The sequence below is a fragment of the Salmo trutta genome, chromosome 7, assembly GCF_901001165.1.
Source record: "Salmo trutta chromosome 7, fSalTru1.1, whole genome shotgun sequence".
In the NCBI taxonomy this organism is placed as follows: Eukaryota; Metazoa; Chordata; class Actinopteri; order Salmoniformes; family Salmonidae; genus Salmo; species Salmo trutta.
The window spans coordinates 1,757,874-1,765,940 of NC_042963.1; the positions used below are offsets into that span (position 1 = coordinate 1,757,874).

The 8,067-nt window shown below is 47.8% G+C and overlaps 1 protein-coding gene across 6 annotated transcripts in view; it reads left to right on the forward strand.

Moving 5' to 3' along the window:
• The window catches only part of LOC115196716 (FERM domain-containing protein 4A), a 190,324-nt gene that overhangs the window by 136,198 nt on the left and 46,059 nt on the right, over positions 1–8,067 (forward strand). The window lies entirely within an intron of this gene.

Consider the following 8,067-nt stretch of genomic DNA (forward strand, 5'->3'; position numbering starts at 1 on the left):
AGACACGCCTCACACACACGCCTCACAGACACGCCTCACAGACACGCCTCACAGACACGCCTCACAGACACGCCTCACACACACGCCTCACAGACACGCCTCACAGACACGCCTCACAGACACACCTCACACACACGCCTCACACACACGCCTCACAGACACGCCTCACACACACGCCTCACAGACACGCCTCACAGACACGCCTCACACACACGCCTCACACACACGCCTCACACACACGCCTCACAGACACGCCTCACACACACGCCTTATCAGGTAATCATGCTTATCTTTCTAGTGTTGTTGTTCATGACAACCTTTTGGATGCATCGCATACACTGCTGCTACTGTTTACTATCAATCCTGTTGTCACTTTATTCCTATTTATATGTACACATCTACCTCATTTACCTTGTACTCCAGCACATAGACTCAGTACTGGTACCCTGTGTATATAGCCAAGTTATCATTACTTACTGTGTATTTATTATTACTTTTATTATTACGTGTTTTACTTTTCTATTATTTATCTTTTTTCTTTTTCTCTGCATTGTTGGGAAGGGCCCGTATGTAAGCGTTTCACTGTTCAAATCAAATCAAATTTATTTATATAGCCCTTCGTACATCAGCTGAAATCTCAAAGTGCTGTACAGAAACCCAGCCTAAAACCCCAAACAGCAAGCAATGCATGTGAAAGAAGCACGGTGGCTGGGAAAAACTCCCTAGGAAAAACTCCTGAGAAAGGCCAAAAACCTAGGAAGAAACCTAGAGAGGAACCAGGCTATGAGGGGTGGCCAGTCCTCTTCTGGCTGTGCCGGGTGGATATTATAACAGAACATGGTCAAGATGTTAAAATGTTCGTAAATGACCAGCATGGTCAAATAATAATAATCATAGTAGTTGTCGAGGGTGCAACAAGCACGTCCGGTGAACAGGTCAGGGTTCCGTAGCCGCAGGCAGAACAGTTGAAACTGGAGCAGCAGCATGGCCAGGTGGACTGGGGACAACAATGAGTCATCATGCCAGGTAGTCCTGAGGCATGGTCCTAGGGCTCAGGTCCTCCGAGAGAAAGAAAGAAAGAGAGAAAGAGAGAATTAGAGAGAGCATATTTACATTCACACAGGACACCGGATAAGACAAGAGAATACTCCAGATGTAACAGACTGACCCTAGCCCCCCGACACATAAACTACTGCAGCATAAATACTGGAGGCTGAGACAGGAGGGATCAGAAGACACTGTGGCCCCATCCGATGATACCCCCGGACAGGGCCAAACAGGCAGGATATAACCCCACCCACTATGCCAAAGCACAGCCCCCACACCACTAGAGGGATATCTACAACCACCAACTTACCGTCCGAAGACAAGGCCGAGTATAGCCCACAAAGAACTCCGCCACGGCACAACCCAAGGGGGGGGCGCCAACCCAGACAGGAAGACCACGTCAGTGGCTCAACCTACTCAAGTGACGCACCCCTCCCATGGACGGCATGGAAGAACACCAGTAAGTCAGTGACTCAGCCCCTGTAAAAGGGTTAGAGGCAGAGAATCCCAGTGGAAAGAGGGGAACCGACAAGGCAGAGACAGCAAGGGTGGTTCGTTGCTCCAGCCTTTCCGTTCACCTTCACACTCCTGGGCCAGACTATACTTAATCATAGGACCTACTGAAGAGATAAGTCTTCAGTAAAGACTTAAAGGTTGAGACTGAGTCTGCGTCTCTCACATGGGTAGGCAGACCATTCCATAAAAATTGAGCTCTATAGGAGAAAGCCCTACCTCCAGCCGTTTGCTTAGAAATTCTAGGGACAATTAGGAGGCCTGCGTCTTGTGACCGTAGCGTACGTGTAGGTATGTACGGCAGGACCAAATCGGAAAGATAGGTAGGAGCAAGCCCATGTAATGCTTTGTAGGTTAGCAGTAAAACCTTGAAATCAGCCCTTGCCTTAACAGGAAGCCAGTGTAGGGAGGCTAGCACTGGAGTAATATGATCAAACTTTTTGGTTCTAGTCAGGATTCTAGCAGCCGTATTTAGCACTAACTGAAGTTTGTTTAGTGCTTTATCCGGGTAGCCGGAAAGTAGAGCATTGCAGTAGTCGAGCCTAGAAGTAACAAAAGCATGGATTAATTTTTCTGCGTCATTTTTGGACAGAAAGTTTCTGATTTTTGCAATGTTACGTAGATGGAAAAAAGCTGTCCTTGAAGCAGTCTTGATATGTTCTTCAAAAGAGAGATCAGGGTCCAGAGTAACGCCGAGGTCCTTCACAGTTTTATTTGAGACGACTGTACAACCATCCAGATTAATTGTCAGATTCAACAGAAGATCTCTTTGTTTCTTGGGACCTAGGACAAGCATCTCTGTTTTGTCCGAGTTTAAAAGTAGAACATTTGCAGCCATCCACTTCCTTATGTCTGAAACACAGGCTTCTAGCGAGGGCAATTTTGGGGCTTCACCATGTTTCATTGAAATGTACAGCTGTGTGTCGTCCGCATAGCAGTGAAATTTAACATTATGTTTTCGAATGACATCCCCAAGAGGTAAAATATATAGTGAAAACAATAGTGGTCCTAGAACGGAACCTTGAGGAACACCGAAATTTACAATTGATTTGTCAGAGGATGAACCATTCACAGAGACAAACTGATATCTTTCCGACAGATAAGATCTAAACCAGGCCAGAACTTGTCCATGTAGACCAATTTGGGTTTCCAATCTCTCCAAAAGAATGTGGTGATCGATGGTATCAAAAGCGGCACTAAGATCTAGGAGCATGAGGACAGATGCAGAGCCTCGGTCTGACGTCATTAAAAGGTCATTTACCACCTTCACAAGTGCAGTCTCAGTGCTATGATGGGGTCTAAAACCAGACTGAAGCGTTTCGTATACATTGTTTGTCTTCAGGAAGGCAGTGATTTGCTGCGCAACAACTTTTTCTAAAATTTTTGAGAGGAATGGAAGATTCGATATAGGCCGATAGTTTTTTATAATTTCTGGGTCAAGATTCGGCTTTTTCAAGAGAGGCTTTATTACTGCCACTTTTAGTGAGCTTGGTACACATCCGGTGGATAGAGAGCTGTTTATTATGTTCAACATAGGAGGGCCAAGCACAGGAAGCAGCTCTTTCAGTAGTTTAGTTGGAATAGGGTCCAGTATGCAGCTTGAGGGTTTGGAGGCCATGATTATTTTCATCATTATGTCAAGAGATATAGTACTAAAACACTTTAGTATCTCCCTTGATCCTAGGTCCTGGCAGAGTTGTGCAGACTCAGGACAATGGAGCCCTGGAGGAATACCCAGATTTAAAGAGGAGTCCGTAATTTGCTTTCTAATGATCATGATCTTTTCCTCAAAGAAGTTCATAAATTTATTACTGCTGAAGTGAAAGCCATCCTCCATTTGCGAATGCTGCTTTTTAGTTAGCTTTGCGACAGTGTCAAAAAGAAATTTCGGATTGTTCTTATTTTCCTCAATTAAGTTGGAAAAATAGGATGATCGTGCAGCAGTGAGGGCTCTTCGATACTGCACGGTACTGTCTTTCCAAGCTAGTCGGAAGACTTCCAGTTTAGTGTGGCGCCATTTCCGTTCCAATTTTCTGGAAGCTTGCTTCAGAGCTCGTGTATTTTCTGTATACCAGGGAGCTAGTTTCTTATGACAGATGTTTTTAATTTTTAGGGGTGCAACTGCATCTAGGGTATTGCGCAAGGTTAAATTGAGTTCCTCGGTTAGGTGGTTAACTGATTCTTGTCCTCTGACGTCCTTGGGTAGGCAGAGGGAGTCTGGAAGGGCATCAAGGAATCTTTGGGTTGTCTGAGAATTTATAGCACGACTTTTAATCTTCCTTGGTTGGGGTCTGAGCAGATTATTTGTTGCAATTGTAAACGCAATAAAATGGTGGTCCGATAATCCAGGATTATGAGGAAAAACATTAAGATCCACAACATTTATTCCATGGGACAAAACTAGGTCCAGAGTATGACTGTGGCAGTGAGTAGGTCCAGAGACATGTTGGACAAAACCCACTGAGTCGATGATGGCTCCGAAAGCCTTTTGGAGTGGGTCTGTGGACTTTTCCATGTGAATGTTAAAGTCACCAAAAATTAGAATATTATCTGCTATGACTACAAGATCCGATAGGAATTCAGGGAACTCAGTAAGGAACACTGCATATGGCCCAGGAGGCCTGTAAACAGTAGCTATAAAAAGTGATTGAGTAGGCTGCATAGATTTCATGACTAGAAGCTCAAAAGACGAAAACGTCATTGTTTTTTTTTTTGTAAATTGAAATTTGCTATCGTAAATGTTAGCAACACCTCCGCCTTTGCCGGATGCACGGGGGGTATGGTCACTAGTCTAACCAGTCTACACTTGTTGTTTGCGAAGCATGTGATGAATAATATTAGATTTCATATCCTCAGTTCAGGAGAGGATGCTGCTACTGTTTTCTAGGCAGCAATATCAGTCTCACCCTCTCTCTCTCTCTCTCTCTCTCTCTCTCTCTCTCTCTCTCTCTCTCTCACTCGCTCTCTCTCACTCGCTCTCTTTCGCTCGCTCGCTCTCTCTCTCACTCGCTCTCTCTCCCTCTCTCTCCCCCACCCTCTCTCTCTCTCTCTCTCACTCGCTCTCTCTCCCTCTCTCTCTCTCTCTCTCACTCGCTCTCTCTCTCTCTCTCTCCCTCTCTCTCTCTCTCTCTCTCTCTCTCTCTCTCTCTCACACGATCTCTCTCCCTCTCTCTCGCTCCCTCTCTCTCTCTCTCTCTCCCTCCCGCTCTCCCTCTGTTTCTCTCCCTCTCTCTCCCCCACCCTCTCTCCCCCACCCTCTCTCTCTCACTCGCTCTCTCTCCCTCTCTCTCCCTCTCTCTCTCTCTCTCCCTCTCTCTCTCTCTCTCTCTCACTCGCTCTCTCTCCCTCTCTCGCTCCCTCTCTCTCTCTCTCCCCCCCTCTCTCTCTCTCTCTCTCTCTCTCACTCGCTCTCTCTCCCTCACTCTCCCTCTCTCTAGCTCTTTCACTCTCATAGTTCCCCCATAACAGACATAACTGTGCTGTCTGTCTCTCCACATCTCCTCTAATTGGTTATTTATAGCCAGGAGGGTGTGTCCAGTCAGGTCTAATGACTATTGTTGCCGTGGCTACTGGTTAATGAGAAACTGTCTCTGTAGGTCTGAGACTGAACCAAAACGCTCATTACTCCAATTATACACTGTAGCACACTACAACTTGAGAGAGAGAGAGAAATAGAGAGAGAGAGAGAGAGAAGAGAGGCATAGAGAGAGAGAGAATGAGACAGAGAGAGAGAGAGACAAAGAGAAGAGAGAGAGAAAGAGACAGAGAGAAGAGAGAGACAGAGAGAGAGAGAGTTTATTTATACAGTATATTTTTCTACTGTATATTGGCTGGTCAACTGTCGGACTGCGGTCCGGATCCAGACCCAGAACGGGGTCAATGTGGACCGCGGCCCCCAGTTCTTTTGACAAATAAATAATAATAATAAATGTACAGTACTCAGTCGGGTTTTCAACTTACTGCTGTTGAGAGTTGTTATTGTAAATTTAGAAATTGTTAGTGCATGGGCAGTTTTCCTCTTGTTATGTCATTCACTTACAGACCTTAGAGAGCTATCTAGAACCTGTCAGAAATGACCAGTGTTACCTAGATAGGTAGTGTTACCATGGCCAGATTATGTGCCCAGGGGCCTCGACCCACAGGGCGCCTCCATTGATTTTTTTGAGTCACTCAGGTATTATATGAACACACATAATACATGGCAACATGTAGAATGACAGGGAATGAGCTTGTGAGGTGGGGTTTGTTACTATTCCGATAAATGACGATATCCATCCAGACCTTTGCAACCTAGGACATGTGTGACCAGATCTTTTCTAATAGTAGTTGAGTATCCCTGGTTTATATCTACTGTAGATCTCTCTCTCTCTCTCTCTCTCTTCTCTCTGTCTCTCTCTTCTCTCTGTCTCTCTCTCTCTCTGTCTCTCTTCTCTCTGTCTCTCTCTTCTCTCTGTCTCTCTCTTCTCTCTCTCTCTCTCCCCCTCTCTCTCTCTCTCCCCCATCTCTCTCTCTCTCTCCCCATCTCTCTCTTTCTTTCCCATCTCTATCTCTCCCATCTCTCTCTCTCTCTCCCATCTCTCTCTCTCCCATCTCTCTCTCTCTCTCTCTCCCATCTCTCTCTCCCATCTCTCTCTCTCTCTCTCTCTCTCTCTCTCTCTCTCCCATCTCTCTCTCTCTCTCTCTCCAGAGTCTTTCTGTGTAGCAGTATCCTTGTGTAGGTGTAGTTCTTTTTATGTGTGTGTGTGTGCACTTGTGTCCATGCTTGCACTGTGCATGTTGTGTGTGTGTGAGTGAGTGAGTGATGCTGTGCTGTCAGTGTGTAGCCAAGCAGAGACAAGCCCATGCTTAACCTCAGGGTGGGGTTCTCTCTCTAAACATCCCTACCACATACATATGGCAGCACTGTGTGTCACAGTCTCTTTTCTCTTTATAGTTCTCTCCCTCTTTCTCCTTTTCTGTTTTTCATTTTCTTGTTCTTTCACATTCCCTTTAGCCCTCCTTCTCTTTTTATCTCTGTTTTTTTTACTTTCTTCTCTCTCTCTCTATCTGACTTCCTTTCTCCTTTCCTCTCCGACTCTCTTTACAACAGTTAGTGTGCTGGCAAGGTCTTGGCCTGCAGTCTTCAATGATGCGTCTTTTCTGTGTTCAGTGGCTGAACGTGTGATGTCATTGACATGTTTCACCTCCATCTGTCACTCTCAGATGACCCCCCCACCTCCATCTGTCACTCTCAGATGACCCCCCCACCTCCATCTGTCACTCTCAGATGACCCCCCCCCCACCTCCATCTGTCACTCTCAGATGACCCCCCCCACCTCCATCTGTCACTCTCAGATGACCCCCTCACCTCCATCTGTCACTCTCAGATGACTCCCCCTCACCTCCAGCTGTCACTCTCAGACGACTTCCCCCCACCTCCATCTGTCACTCTCAGATGACTCTCCCCTCACCTCCATCTGTCACTCTCAGACGACCCCCCCCTCACCTCCATCTGTCACTCTCAGACGACTCCCCCCTCACCTCCATCTGTCACTCTCAGATGACTCTCCCCCCACCTCCATCTGTCACTCTCAGATGACTCCCCCCTCACCTCCATCTGTCACTCTCAGATGACCCCCCCCACCTCCATCTGTCACTCTCAGACGACTCCCCCCTCACCTCCATCTGTCACTCTCAGATGACCCCCCCCACCTCCATTTGTCACTCTCAGATGACTCCCCCCTCACCTCCATCTGTCACTCTCAGATGACCCCCCCCCCCCCACCTCCATCTGTCACTCTCAGATGACCCCCCCACCTCCATCTGTCACTCTCAGATGACTCCCCCCTCACCTCCATCTGTCACTCTCAGATGACCCCCCCCACCTCCATCTGTCACTCTCAGATGACCCCCCCCACCTCCATCTGTCACTCTCAGATGACCCCCCCACCTCCATCTGTCACTCTCAGATGACTCCCCCCTCACCTCCATCTGTCACTCTCAGATGACCCCCCCCCCACCTCCATCTGTCACTCTCAGATGACCCCCCCACCTCCATCTGTCACTCTCAGATGACTCCCCCCTCACCTCCATCTGTCACTCTCAGATGACCCCCCCCACCTCCATCTGTCACTCTCAGATGACCCCCCCACCTCCATCTGTCACTCTCAGATGACCCCCCCCTCACCTCCATCTGTCACTCTCAGATGACTCCCCCCCACCTCCATCTGTCACTCTCAGATGACCCCCCCCCCACCTCCATCTGTCACTCTCAGATGACCCCCCCCTCACCTCCATCTGTCACTCTCAGATGACTCCCCCCCACCTCCATCTGTCACTCTCAGATGACCCCCCCCCACCTCCATCTGTCACTCTCAGATGACCCCCCCCCTCACCTCCATCTGTCACTCTCAGATGAGTCCCCCCTCACCTCCATCTGTCACTCTCAGATGAGTCCCCCCTCACCTCCATCTGTCACTCTCAGATGAGTCCCCCCTCTCACCTCCACCAGTCACTCTCAGATTAACA